The following is a 16025-nucleotide window of genomic DNA, read 5'->3' as shown; positions in this document are numbered from 1 at the left end:
AATCTACAACCGTAGATTTATACGATGGTTTCTCCATTTGTCTAGTTCCTTCGATGGGTTTTTCATTCGGCTTCCCACTTTTTCCCATATACTTTCATGATGGCTAGGCTCCATTAGAATCAGAGAAAATCGTAGAGAGAACCTATGACTATTAAACCCTAGATGACACCTAGCCATGACTAACACGACACACAAAAATATGACTCAAAAAAAGAACAGGCACACACTAAAAGTAAAAAATCCTTAAGAAAACAAGAATCACGAGGAGCCTGCTATGACTACCGTGAATGCTCTGGAGATACAAGCTAGATAGAAAAGCAAAAGTAGATATTGATCGTCTCGTTAGACACAGAAGAAAAAGCAGGGGACAGGCAGAGCAGAGGCCGGTTATCAGTGACTTCATTGATAGAATTCACGATTCTTCGCTCCCATTTGCCTGTAAGGCATGATTTCTCTACTGCAGTGAATTTATGACTGCGGGGCTTGAAGAGAACTGGAGGTAGGGATTCTCATGACCCTTTTTTAATTGAAAATGTTCTGGGTATTTCTGATAAAGCAATAAGGAAGTAATGATAGGATAAGTCGAGCTTAATAGAGTACCGTTGCCCATTAATAGCAGAGGAATGAGACATGAAATGCAGAAGACGTGATAGAGGAATGTGAGAGGCGAAAGATGCACATCAATGAATTTATACCAATTGGAGATGCGAGAACATATTAATGTTGCGGGCATTCATCGATCCACCAGTCACTTTCCAATAAGCTAGCAATGAACCGGAATTTATCTCATGTAGTCGATTTATGATTGTGGGGCGTGAAGAGGAATCGATGTTATTTCAAAATGGGTTCTCATGACCCTTCATCAACCCACCAGTCACGTTAAGAGTAATGAAGATGAATTTCTCTCGTACAGTGCATTTATGATATTGGGGTTGGAACAGGAATCGAGGTAATTTCAAGATGGTTTCTCATGAACCTTCTGCAATACAAATGTATTATTAGTAGTAGAGGGTAGTCACCAAAAAGGGTGCAGCTAATAACCTTGCATTCTTATTTATGTCGTGGGAAGATATTTATGTTGTGGGCATTCATCGGCCCACCAGTCACATAACAATAAGACAGTAATGAACATGGATTTTACTCGTACAAGAGATCCATGATGGTGGAGCACGAAGAGGAATCGAGGTAATTCAAGATGGGCTCTCGTGACCCTTCTGCAATAGAAAATTATGATTGGAGGGAGTCGCCAAATAGGGTGCAGCTAAGAAATTTGCATTCTTTCATATTGGACATCGTGGGAAGTTATTAATGTTGTGGGCGTTCATCGACCCACTTGTCACAAAAGAATAAAGTACTAATGAATATTAACAGGCCATAAATAGCAGAGGAATGTGACAGGAAACGCAGAAGGGGCGAGGAGAGGCAGCGAGCAAAGCAATTGGAGTGGAATAATTCTTTTCCCAGGCAATGTATTTCAGCTTCTAATATGTATTATCTCGTACTTCTTGCAATAGGACATGGGTAAATTTTGTTTGTGTTATTTTCTTTAAATTTCTCGTCGTTGTGCTATGATGGAATTATGAGAAATTGCTGTCAATGCCTCTAAATTAAAAGATTCCTTTTAAAGGGCTTTTTCCATTCGCCTCAACCTGTTGCCTCCTCATGCTTAGGATTTCAAGTGGAATACTCCATTGCCCATCTTTGTCATCTTCCATTTCCTTAGGATTATCAACCAGCCATACCTCATTTATCAAGTTCCAGTCGCTCGAATAGTGACCGTTTTAAGCCATAAAGTCAGGGTTACAGAGGACAAGGAGAATTTCTAGGTCGTCTACATCTGGTGCTCCTTGAAATATCATTGCTGTTAGATTGAATTGTTATTAGTTTACCACCCACTAACCTGGAACTTGACATTTTTTGGTTTTGAGCATCGGGCCTTTTAATGTTAGATCACATTCATACTATACTTCTTTGATTTTTATTTCCAACAAGGCGATATTGAGTTTGACTCATTCTTAGCTTAATGTCAGTAGTTTATATTGAGTTTGACTCATTCAGGAGCTCATAATTTTAAAGGTTTTTAGAATTTGAATCATGCAGCGTGTCCATGAAATATTGTCATGTAATTTGGCCTTTCTAATATTAGCACGGTCATCTCTATACTTAGGTTTCTCGTCATCAAGGCTAGTTATTGTCTTAGGTGGACGAAGAGGGAAGTTAAATTTACTAGAAAGAATATTAGCTATTACCATAAACTTGCATCATTTACGTAAGAAAGGAAAACAAATAATTTGTCCTGAGTATGTGCCTAAACTAACCTCAATATTTATTGAAAAGCAAGTTGAAAATAATGTCCAAAGTCCATTTGTATCCCACTTAGTTTTTTTGTGATGGTCTTGTTAGCACACAAATATGCACCTTTGCGAAATACTAAGCTTAGGTATCTGGTGAATCATGAGACAATCTCTTAGAGTGCGTTGATCTCAAAAGAGATCAACCTCCAAATTATAGAGCTAGTTTTCTATTTTATTTAGCTTTGGAATGGAAACTAATCTGCTTCCTACACTAACACTCATTGAGGAAAGGAAGAGGAAAGCTAACTGAAGCTAAAAATATGATGATGTACCAATTATAGGACAGAATTATTAACCTAACCTGCTTTCAAGTGCACAATATATAGAAAAAAAAAAAGTTTCTTGCACACAATCTTAATCTCACTATTCACATAAATATTTTGCATGAAGCCAAAAGTAATGGGATCATGAGGACCATAATTATTCACGGATCAAATGTTGAAGCACAACATAAAACCTCCAAATAAATGATTAATTCCAAACATAAATATTTTGCATGAAGCCAAAAGTAATGGGATCATGAGGACCATAATTATTCACGGATCAAATGTTGAAGCACAACATAAAACCTCCAAATAAATGATTAATTCTAAATAAAGATATACTGCTCAATAAAAATATACAACCAAAACAATACGCATTACACTGAAAATCAGGGATAACTTTAAGAAACACCCTTCTGGGAAAAGGTGTAAAATCCTGGCAAATCCTACATTATTTTGGGGGGGAAATTAATATTGTGGGCAAAATTTTTTAATTAGAAAGGAAAAAATATTAGTTTGTGCTGATGATTTTTTTTCAATTATATGAAAATTCTATAAAATCTTGGCAAATCTATCTTTATTGAAGAAAATTGCATTTACATGCAGACTTTCCTAGCAACCATCATTTCACCATTATTATTATATGGAGCCTAATCAATTATCAGACTTGAAGGTTAAATTTACCTCACTTTTATTGGTGCAATTTTCCCTCAAATTATTCAACAGGGTTTTGGGGGGTAGCGCTCTTAGTGCGCTTCCTGTCACAATACAAGGTGGGGTTGAGGGGCAGTGTCCCCATGGGGTGTTTTAGGGGTAGCGCTCCCAAAAGAGAAAACAAGTTTAATATTTTATCAAGGTGTCTTGAGTCAATTTTCTATTATCTGACATATACTAACCCTATTTTTTGTAACCGTTGAATGATTCTAGATCAATGGCATAAATCCTATTTCAGGCCAAACTTTTAAAGCATACAAAGTTCCATAGAAAGTCTTTGGAATAGAGACACATGTCCAATGTCAAATCTATTTCAAGCCAAAGTTTTAAAGGACAAAAGATTCCATAGAAAGTCTATAGAATAGAGACACATATCAATTCTATATACTTAACCCATTCCCTAACCTTAAATGTCACATATTGACAAATATTACCATCAAGTAAGACACAATTCCGAAATTACAAGTGAAAATATTAAATAAATTGTTTGGAAAACATAGATTCTATTGGCCAAATCCTTAAAATAGATGAAATTAATTAATAAAAATGATAGCAAATTAAATTAAATTAAATTGCATCTGACCAAAAGTTTATAGAGTCAGGGCAATCTAGCCACCCCATTCGGTCCCACTTATTCGCCAAGTTTGAAATTGTAGATATGGAATATTTGCCACTAAAGTTATCCCTGCTGAAAATTGTAGAAAGTTCTCAACTTAATTTTTGTCAATCCGAGTTTGAAGATTACCGTTTACTGTATTATCACAGTTTTCTTAAATGCTCAGAGATCTTAAACTCATTGAATCTTCATGCTTTTATCTTCTTTCCAAAGCATATTTTTCAAATATGAATAAAAACCTTTCCTGATCCTCTAGGAGCTTGTTGCAGATAAATTAATCCCAATTAACTCCTTTTATTATACTTGTTCAAATTGGGCATTGGAAAATTCTTCTCAAAGATTCCTAAAATAATCAACAGAGTCCTAAGCATGGCATAGAAGATAATGTTCATTTGACTTATTCAGCTCAAAATATGGAAATTCTCCCTGTAAGACTCAAACTGATATTCCAGCTCCTGCATGAATAAACGATAATTACCAACTGCAATAATTGTCCTTGATGGCCATAAGTCCTCCCAAATTGCTTTTGCACAAAAACATGGCACGATTCTTGGCGTCCAACCAATTGATTGTAATTTTTGCAATTGGAATTTGGAATCCAAAGTTTCATCATGGGTAATTTTGTTCTCAGCATATCAACTTCATTATATGCACCAGGCCAGCTTCTATAGTCTTATAACTTTAAGACCATCATCGACATGGTTCCTTGGATGATGATGACGATGCTTTTTAAACCATTTTTGTCAAATGCAATCTTCAGTAGCAATGTGCCCCGTTTGCTAAGCTTCTAAATAACTGACAAACAATAACCATTTTGTGAAAAATGCAAGCGAACAGTTTGAATAGTTTCCTTGCCCATTCAGATTCACTTAGCATTATGTCAAACAACTTGGGTGCTTTGTTTATGGTCCCACAATTTGCAAGAATGCTGGCCAACACTGCTCTCATAACCATTTTACAGAGGCTTTTGGTCAAGGCATTAAGCTTCTATTCAAAATTTTCAAGCGATTGAGTCCTTGGTGTGTACTCAGCAACATTTTTTGCAAATTTTGTCATTTTAGTATTATGACCTCCTAATGGACATCATTATATCAATTTTGTATCCAAGATACCTTAAATGACTTAAAGACACCCTTTCCATGTTGGCCTACCCCATTTGACCACTCTTACCATCTTTGACCCATTAGTCGTAATTACCCTTACAATGCAGATTTGGCTTATTAGCCTCACATGATGACTTTATTGCATTGTACTTGACATATTAAATGGTCTTATGGATCTTATTACATGTTTGATTCATAACTAGATGCAAAATTCATTATAGGTCCTTTGACCCATGGGTGCTCCTGTACCATACTCCCGAGGAACAAAATAATTTAAGTCCCCTTGAATGTACTGCTTCTTTCTAGACTTCCAAGTTTATTCTACAATGTTGTTGATTCCTGCAAACAATTTTGGTGTTTGCGCTGTTGTCTTCATGTTGTACCTTCCTTCATGCAAGTGGTACTCAATCTCTTGGGTCCAAGAACTCAAGTCTTCAAGATGCATGCCCATGTCCTCATAGGCATCTTTAGCATCTACATAGAATCAATGCGAACCTGTAAAAGGCTAGCTGGTGAAAAACATTATGCCTCCTTCATTGAAATAAGGATCCATTTAGTTGTCTATATGAACCATGGCATCGTCATGCTCATTGATATCCTTGTCATCCTTTTGATCAGCAGCGACAACCATAGTAACCTTTTGGTTATCAACATGAATAGGTTCATGTATTGACTTTGCAATCACCAAACAATCCTGTTCATCTTCTTGTTCAACTTGGACTATAGGTTCAGATTGTTCTCGAGTGATCACTCCTTGTTGTCTCCTTCTATTGACAATCTTCCTTATAGGCGATTTGACTTTGGTCTGATTCGTTAGTCCCATCTCTGCAAAATCCTTTCTCTTTATGCTTTAAATTCTTGCTCCATCCAGGTTCTCATCTCTTTTCTAGTCTCTATTATTATTTGTCTCACTTCTTCCTCTTCCCTTTTCCTCTTTCCTTCTTCTTTCCTTTTGTTTACTCTCTCTCTCTCTCCTCCTCATTTTCTTTGTGCATCCCTATAAACCTTCTATACATCCCACATCTTTCTCTCTGCCAGTGTCAAATCCATTCTTTCCTCACCTAGGTTTCTCTCTTCTTTTCCACTACCTAGTCTCTTGGTCACTACTCACAGGTTCTCTCCTCAACCTGTCTCACCCACACAAATCCCGCAGACTCTCGCAACCCAGATCTTCTAGTCTCTGACACCACTATGATGTAGAGACTATTAAGTTTCACAATCGGCAACTAAACAATAGGCCATTATCCAACTTTATTTAGTAGCAATAGTCACCAAAAAGGTTCTTCAAGAGGAAACTCCATCTTGTCAACTTACAAGTTATAACGTAATACTCCCAAACACAAAACCCTTATGTTCTTGGCTTCTTCTGCCATAGATCAGAGATCAAACTGATCAGATTTCAAAGGGCCTTAACTGATCACAAATCACAAAAACAACTTCTTCCACAAGGTTGACCTATCGACCAATAACTAATCTCAAGGGAGGACTGATAGACATTGGATAGACACTCACCAACTTGTATCAACCATCTCAAAGAGAATCGGAGAGATGGATTCAAGGAGTGATCCTATCACACACTCCAAGCATTTGGATGTTGCATTGCCTTGATTGCCCACATTCACACTTTGACTGTCCACAATTCCCTAAACAACACATCAACAACTACTCACAGAAATTCCTTGCCCAACCTTAATTGACTCACAACACCTAATACAAACATTTCCCTCAAGTTCACAAAGTATCTCAACCATTCACTCAAGGAAAAGATTCATCTTGATACACCAACTTCAGAAGGGACAATAAGGACTGTCACTGTTTTCTTCTTTACCTTTAAAGGATCTATCACCGTTCCTTAAGACCCTACCTCACTCCTGATCCAAAAGACACCGAAAGACATTAAATATTGACCTTCCATCATGAAGCATGTACTGATCAACACTTAAAACATAAAACTGTCATAAAAATTCTGATTTTAACAAAGAAACTAGAAACAACAGTCATTAATAACTTTTGCAAATGAATACATATAGTCAATCGCTTTGGTGGACCTCTAGATAACCTTAATACAGAACTTCAGTCCAATTTATAGAAAGATTCAAGGTTTCAATCCAACCTTATGACATTTTTCCTAAAACTGGTAACCCTCATTGAGGGTTTTGATACTTTTTACAGAAACTTACATAACTTGCTTCAAAGTGACTGAAATTAAATGAAACCAAAAAGAAAGAAAAGGTAATTCATTCCATTACCATATCCAATGGATCTCCAATAGAGATGAAGTAGCTTTCACAAAGAAAATGTGAATGATCAGACTGCAATGCCCAGAAAATCATAGTGGTATGTGTAAAAACTTCAAAAGTTCTTAATTTTCTTCCTCCAATCATACACACTACTACACTCTCATCCCAAAGAGGGTTATTAAACATCTACAATCAGTTTTTAACTGAATCTAACCGATCTGCAAGTTGGTTGTTTGGTTTACCAATCAATTAACCTAATTTTGCAAATGTTGCCAAAGTTGTCAAGCAACTTCGCAACATTTTATGCAACTTTTGACTTTTTAGTATTATGACCTCCTAATGGACAACACTATTACATCAATTTTGAATCCAACATACCTTAAATGACTTAAAGACACCATTTCTATGTAGTTCTAACTTCTACCCCATTTGACCACTTTGATCATCTTTGACCCATGGGTCCTAATTACCACAATGGAAATTTAACTTATTAGCCTTACATGTTGACTTTCTTTGATTAAACATGACATGTTAAATGGTCTAACAGACATTGTTACATGTTTGATTCATAACTAGATGCAAAATTTGTTATAGATCTTTTGAGCCATGGGTGCTCCTGCACCACAATTAGCCATGAGCTCTTGGTATTTTGGATGATGGGCAATATACAGCCGCAGAAGGAGCAGCGCATGTGACTTTCTTGGTGAGATTTTTTATGAAAGGAGTTTTTTATGTTTTAAATGCCCATCTTGAGCTTTAGTTGATTATGGAATCATGTAGTAGTTATGTTTATAAAAAATACTTGATGTAATTACATGAATATGTGAATGTATCTCGTATGTCCAGACTAATGATATTCTTAGGATGTTGATGGCAAACTTATAACAGCCACAATTTTTGAAGCTCAAGTACGATTAAGAATAGAAGGAACTTGTTGGCTTGAAGCCTTTTGAAGTTTAATGTGATCAGTTGGAATCAATTGTTCAGTGGGTATTTTATTGTAAACTAATAAATGAATTCTATTAACGGGGCCCTTGCCAAAGACTACAAATGGGATATAACTTAAAAATCAGAAACTGCGCGAACTACCCGTAACCAAGGCATGACTGGGCTATAATGAGATAATAAAAGAATTGAAAGTCTAGCATATATGTCTACATCTTGAAAAAAATTCATACTTTTAGAATTCTTAGACATAAAAATATAAATACAACAAATATGATACTGTGCGCACCACATCTTGCAGAATAATCACAACTCTTGAATTCATTTAGATTAGGTATTGGAAAGATATGGATAAGATTGTAAATGCGGGCTTTTATAATTTCTACTGTCACTTAATCAAACAAATGCCTATAGGTATCCGTATGTGCATATGATTATTGAGAAGAGGTGGGAGCTAAAATGTAGAGCCCTAGATGCTATTTGGAATACTTTTAAAAAATGAAGATAGAGATGAAAGATCTGCAACATGAGTGACCAAAAATTCTTCATTTAAGTCCCGAGCCTCTTCCATCATACCATATTTTTCTCCTTCAAACTGCAATATGCCCTATGTTTTGGGCTGAACTCTATACATTCCCTGCAACATTGTAAAAATCAAATCATCAGGCTGTTATTCCCTTATAGGCAAGCAAATTTTAGAGTTTTGTTGGTTCTCATTATCGTTGTATGCTTTCTAACATGTTAACTTACCTATATTTCAACATGCATGACGATATGGCTTGCTTGAAAAAGTGTCATTCACCACTAATTAAAGTCAGGTCCCAAGAATTGTGCACGGTTCCCTCAAACTGCTCCCATTCATGCATGCAGAATATTTTTTGGAATAAGTTTAAAAGCAAAAACAAAACTTCTAAGGCATTGAAAAAAGGTCTTTGATACTTCACTCAACACTATTTCTGCCCGTTACACTTAAAAATGACTTTGTTTCATCATCCCAATTTGCATTCCTACTTTGCTTGATTTGACCTCAAATCAACTGCATGACATTAACAGTATTTCGCACACATGCTTGTATTTTCGCTCTACTATAATGATCACGACCTTTTTAATATTTTGGATGCAGATAGTTGTATAAAAACAAGTGATATATGTAGGGTTGAGGTAAGCTTAGAAAAATAATTATTAAGATTATAATTACAAATAAAAGTTGTCGTTGTAGGTTGGGAAAATTTATTATATAGCATGTCAAAGAAGGTAGAGAGTAAATAACAGCAATTGGCCATTGGAATGCGATTTCAGTGGTATGGAATGATTTTCGAATTTTTGGTTATGAACAATAATTTCTATTGTTTGATCAGTTATTTTTCATACCAATTGATGTATCATTTGTTAATATGTTAAATTGTTAAATGACCTATGTTGTCCCAATACCAATGTTCTTAATTTGGCTGCCGACACATCTCCTCTTTATACACACCATTTTGCTAATTTAAATTTGAACTTCCCTTGTTCAAGTTTTCCTTTGTGATAACTGTCATATAGAGCTGGACAATCGAGACCCTATTCTTTGAATTGTCGCTTAATACAGAGTGGTTGGACCTGCCAAATGGCAGGGCATCTATCTCGTGGATTCGAGGCTCCAAAGAGATGAGTAGCCATTCCATCTGTTCATTTTGAATCCAAGTTGTGCTTTATTAATGAATCTAAAGTTGTGATTGTTTTATTCTATTAGAAATAAATGTCAAAATGCAAAATATTTAGGACTATTAGTCGTGATTTATGTATTATGAATCGTTATTTTGTTTGTCTTCTTTTGACTTACATGAGTGTTTGATCACAACTTTACCGTCTTCATCACCTCACCTTCACTCCACTAGCTTCGGCTTCGTGTCTTTGAATGAGAATTACACCATCTCATATAATAATTTCATGGCATATCATAGTCTCTTGCTAATAGTCTTGCGATAGTGTTCCCTTTATTATTTATTTGTTGTGTTTTTGCTTGTCTATCACCAATCGTCTTGTCTATCTATCCGGCTAGTTTGGAAGTGAAAACACCAAAGCAAGGACTTGATTGAGCTAGGTATCCAAATAGCTTCAACATTTTTATCTTGTTTCCATGTGAGCAGTTTGCTTATACAGGGAGAAAGGAGAGGAGGTCTTGGGATTCTTCCACCTCATTTGGTTGTGAGTTTATTATTTATTAATGAGCTTGTGATTGTTATTTCTTGTATTATAATCTTCTTTTCAATTTCTAGTTTAACATTTTTTTGCAATAGTGTAAAAGCTATTGGCATCTTCAAATGTTTACATGTTCTATAAAAAATCATGATATTGTGACATCTTCTAGCTCCAATAACGTTTTTTCACAATTTTTTTATAAGATTGTTGTGCTTTAGCATCTTTCAAATGGTGATGTTGCTCTTATAGAAAAGTTGCTAATTCTGCTCTTTGCGCATCTCCCTTTTTTACACATCATCACACAATTGTACTGGTAAACTGTACTTTTTGAATTTGCACCTTTCTTTAAGTTTTCATTTTGGATGATTTTGACATATAGAAATTAATATTATTCTTTGAATTGCTGCCTAGCATTCAATGGTTGCACGTGCCACATGGAGGGTGTCTATCTCAGTGATTCATGACTGGAATGATATGAGTTGCTTCTACACATTTGTTTCATGCTTTATGGAATAATTCCTAGTTGTGTTTGTTTTTGTAAATGTGAGTATTAAATGCAATCAATGAGCGGCTTGAGAAGATCACTATGCTGTTTGGCAGAAAGGTCATGATTGTTGGTGCGGAGATATAACTTCAAGACATGGACTTTGATAAGTTATGGCAGGTATTATAGTTGAGTATTTTGACATAATTTGTAAGAAATCAAACTGTTTTTTTTTCAGACAATGTCCAATCTAGAATCTTGGTATTTTCAGTATGCAGACATCTTTCGTAAGTTTATGCTGGATAAGGCATGTAGCCACACAGAATTTGGTGGACCTTTGGGCATTTATCAGTGAGACATTTGTTTTTGTAAAGATAGAATATAGAAATTCTTACAAACTACGATGAAGTTAGCTTGATTCAATTTCTTGTGAAAAATTATTTAGTTTTGTCAGTTTTCATTTTGGGTGTATGCTTTCAAACTGAATAACTTCCATTTATTTCAAAACCTATGATTGTCCTTTCCCACTACTATAATGATCAAGGCCTTTTTAATATTTCAGCTGTATACGATTGTATAAAAATAACTGATAGATAGGTTGAGGTAAAATTGGAAAAAAAACATACTATATCATATTTATTAATAAGTATTGTCATTTGTTGATGTTTGGTAGTTTTAGTCGAAGAGACTAAACTATTGAAGATATATATATATATATAAAATTAATATCATATAAAATATAACAAATAAACAAACAAACAAATAAATAAATAAATTTATATATATATATATATAACTATAAAATTAAAATTGTCATCATATTAATTATATGATAATGAACAGATATGTCCCATGAAGGAACATGTCCCTTCTTGACTCATTCTTAATATAAATATATGAGATCACTGCCTTTGGAAAACACATACCTTACAGACAGTGCTATAACATTTGTAGACATCTTTATAAAAGAACATGATATCAGAGCAAAGTCTAGAAGGAATTTCTCGGAAGCAGGCTGCAAATGTAAGAATTGATTAAAAAAGACAACATCATAGTGGTATGTTTCAGATTTTGTGTTGGAAGTTTTTGAATATCTGAAAGCATGCCCCTCAATCTAATGTTCAGTTCGGAGGTCAATGTTGACTGAGTTATTTGCATGTTTGGAATTCGTGGGAATGATGCTAGAAGAAATTGCTCAGATTAAAAATTCACTGGTCTTCATTCTACACGCCTAAGGCGGATTGGTATATATTTCTGTGCATGAATACCTAGCTGGGCATCTACTCTTTCCCTCGCTGCAGACATTTTATCTTTTATCTTGTATTAGAAGTTGCGGCAGTTCTACGTGGTACTGGAAGGCCTATTTTCTGCAATTTGACAAGAATTCTTCACAGATTGGAAGAAGCTGATTAGAAGGGTGTGCTGGGTAATTGTGACAGGTTTGAACAGCGCCTGTAGTGATTAACTTCGCCTTTCTTTGCTCCCTCTCCGTTGGATGTCACTGGTATTCGTATTCTACGGCTGCATAGTGGAAGGTACCTATGGTGAACGATTCAGCTAAAGAAGGGAGATATGTTTTGGGTCTGTTATTGCACAGAAGGGAGGTGACGAAATACTTGGACAGATTAGTGCCTGCATTTGTTACATTCATTAAAGATTGGTTGTTGGTAAGTGATAGAACCTTGGACGGCTGTGTGTGTTGCTCCAGAAGTTATACTCAGTGTTTCAGCTTGGAGATAGATCCTAAACAGTATTAGCAACCCTGCACGTTCTCTGCCAATGAAATCCGAAAGTTTGGAAGCTTGACGTCTACCCATACTATCACATGGGTAAAATATAAGTTTGAAAAATTATAGGCGGGACACATCATACATTACCATTATGGGTGCCGAACAACTTATGAACATCTTGATAAGATACCCCACGTAGAGATATGTGAAGAATAAGGATGTAGAATAAAATGTAAAATCAGAAGTGAGTGTGAGGGAATAAGAAGCAGTAAGAGTAATATACACATGTATAAAATCAGATTCTCAATCTGAGATATATATTTCAGAGTGGATAGTGGAGTGTAAAGAGCAATGAGGAGAGAAGAATCATAACAAAGGATGATGATGTGCAGGTAAATATTTATCATTCTTAATTATTACATTTATCTATTCATTGTAATCTCTCTTTTATTTGTATTTTTATACGTACTATAAGAGCTATTTGTCTTTATCTTTTTTTTTCTCTCCTAAGATATTCTTGCAGGAAAAGGAAGATTGATATCAGATTCAGAATGAGTTTGACACTTCATCAGAGGCAACATTGAATGAAGAGCTTAGAAGATTGATATTCAGAGAGAGTCTGAAAACCCATATGTGTAACTCCATGTTTTTAATGGGCCTGCCCCCTGTGTATATCATGAGGAAGTGACAACTTCCAAATGATTATCACTTGTATCTATAGAAGTTATTGAAAGGTGGTGATCTTACAATAACTTAAATCTTCTATTATGATGCATATCTTATGATGTCTAAGTTGATCATGATAGGTTATATCTTGCATGGTGGATTAAGTTCCTTGAACAAACCATGAATGCTCCTACGGTAAGTATCATTAAAGATAGGTGTGCACATACCTTATAAACATTTTTTAAGTACTTGGTGAATGTCATGGAACTTGATGTTTAGGAGGTGGTTACTTAAGAGTACGTGGTGAATATCACGTGACTTGATGTTTAGGAGGCCATTACTCAAGAGTACTTGGTGAATATCTTGCAACTCAACATTCACATACCTTATAAACATTTTTGAAGTACTTGGTGAATGTCATGGAACTTGATGTTCAGGAGGCGATTGCTTAAGAGTACTTGGTGAATATCACATGACTTGATGTTCAGGAGGCCATTAATCAAGAGTACTTGGTGAATATCTTGCAACTCGACATTTAGGAGGCCGTTACTCAGATATTTGGTGAATGTCATGTGACTTGACATCTAGGAAGCCATTACTCTTAATATCATTTCTCATAGTACTTGGTGAATGTTATGTGACTTGACATTTAGGAGGCCATTACTCTTGATATCATGAGATGATATCTAAATAGTGGATATCTTCTGATCAAAGATATCCTTAAAACTTGCCATTCTTGAATTTACATTGAGGTAATATTATATCTTGTGTTTATCTTCTCTAACTAAGAGGGAGTGTTGATGTTTGGTAGCTTTAGTCGAATAAACCTACGAGACTAAACTAAGATATATATATATATAGAGAGAGAGAGAGAGAGATTAACATAATAATGATTCATGAAAATTATATATCTATAAAACTATAAAACTATAATTGTCATTATATTAATTATTTAATAATGAATTGGCATGTCTTATGAAGGGTCTTCTTGGCTCATTTTCAATATACATATATGAGATCACTGCTTTTGGAAAACACATACCTCACATGCAGTGCTATTATATTTGCACACATCCTTATAAAACAAAATCATTGTAGGTTGGGAAAATATATTTTGTAGCATGTTGAAAGTGGATAAGAAAGAATGATAAACAACCTTTGGAATGTGATTTTAGTGCTATGAAATGATTTTCAAGTTATTATCTCTGAGCAATAAGTGCTGTTTCATTAGACCTTTTTAATTCCTTTTTCATACAAATTGATTTGTCATTTATTAACTTGTTGAATTTTTAAAGTCTTATGTTCTAATACCAATGTTTCTAATTTTTCTGCCTACACATCTCCTCTGTTTATACACCATTTTGCTAATTTAAATTTGAACTGCCTTTGGTGAAGTTTTGTTTTATGACGACTCCATCATGCAGAGCTAAAGATGATCTTCTTTGAATTGTCATCTAATGCAGAGGGGTTGGACCTGCTAGACAAAGGGCATCTATCTCACGAATTCTTTATTGCAAAAAGATAAGTACCAGTTGCATCTATTCATTTGTATACATGCTATTCTTTATTAATGAATCTAGAGTTGTAATTGTTTTATTCTATTAGTAATAAATTAAATTAAAAAATAAAATTACAAATACTCATTATGATTTATGTAATATTGATTTTGTTTTATTGTTTGTCTTCTTCTGACCTAGATTCAACTCTTAGATCACAAAACGCTTGAGAAGGCTGCTACTCCATTGAGGAAAAAACTAATTGTTAGAAGTAGGAATTCGTAACTTCAGGGCATTGACCATTCTCACAATCGATTCATATGACAATTGTTTATTTTCATATAATTTTCGATTCATTCCTAATCAAATTTCTTCTCGAGAGATTTGGTTTCTGAGTTTTCGTATACCTTTTGCAATTTCAAGTTGGTTTTAGCATTTAGCCATGTTATGATCCATTGGAATTTCGTGGTTTGTTTGGTAAGCAATTTTACTTGTGCAAAGATAGACTGTAGAAATTCTTACAAACAAAGATGGTGTTAGCTTGAGTAATATAATAATATAGTTACATTTTCAAAGAGGTCACTCAGCCGATCATTTTTGTGTGGGCGGAGAAGAGTGGGGGGGCCACTCTCAAGTAATGGTAAGAATGATCTTTGTTATATCTATTTGTAGTGTTGTAAAATTGCAACTAGTGTAATTCAGCTTTATATGATGCTCCTAACTTAGTCAAAAAACAAAATTCGACGTAAATCTCCACTTTCCTCGATCTTCCTTGTCCTTTCCTGCAAATATTCCTTACTGCGCAGCGTGGTCGACAAGGCTTGCGTTCGGTACGTGGAGATGACTGCGTGGCAAGCAATTGTCTCGGGAATCTGTAGACGTGCATTGAGCTGTCGAGAAGTTACAACTTTGACCCCTCTAGTCCAACACCTATTACCACCACCTATCGACATTGTAAACCCTTTGTTTGCTTAAAATTTCATCCCTTCACTCTCTTGGTTTTCATGCTCTTTTGGTTTTCCTCCATGCATTTGAAGCTTCTTTTACATTTTCATAGCCCATCCTTGTATCTTGGACAACTTCCACACAACATTTTGGCATTTAGAACATCGGAGTTTTGTTGTCTTCATCACCTTACCTTCACTACATTGGGTTTTGGCTTCATGGCTTTGAAGGGGAGTTATACACCATTTCATTTAATATTTTGGTAACATATCATAGTCTCTTAATAAC

At 35.0% G+C, this 16025-nt stretch overlaps 1 long non-coding RNA gene across 6 annotated transcripts; it reads left to right on the top strand.

Moving 5' to 3' along the window:
• Positions 1-107: 107 nt before the first annotated feature.
• LOC149533738 (uncharacterized) lies at positions 108-15196 on the top strand. 6 transcript variants are annotated; one of them, XR_016356669.1, is made up of 3 exons: positions 108-499; positions 620-11080; positions 14760-15196. It is a non-coding gene; the product is annotated as an uncharacterized LOC149533738 (long non-coding RNA). The 6 variants fall into 6 exon arrangements; XR_016356667.1 differs by having other exon boundaries at positions 617-11080; XR_016356664.1 differs by having other exon boundaries at positions 108-1469; positions 10828-11080.
• The last annotated feature ends 829 nt before the right edge of the window (positions 15197-16025 follow it).

The sequence above is a fragment of the Cupressus sempervirens genome, chromosome 10 (genome assembly GCF_028749045.1).
Source record: "Cupressus sempervirens isolate cs-2001-9-10 chromosome 10, ASM2874904v1, whole genome shotgun sequence".
NCBI lineage: Eukaryota > Viridiplantae > Streptophyta > Pinopsida > Cupressales > Cupressaceae > Cupressus > Cupressus sempervirens.
The sequence above is the reverse complement of the archived record's forward strand: the minus strand, read 5'-3'. Positions and strand labels throughout refer to the sequence as shown.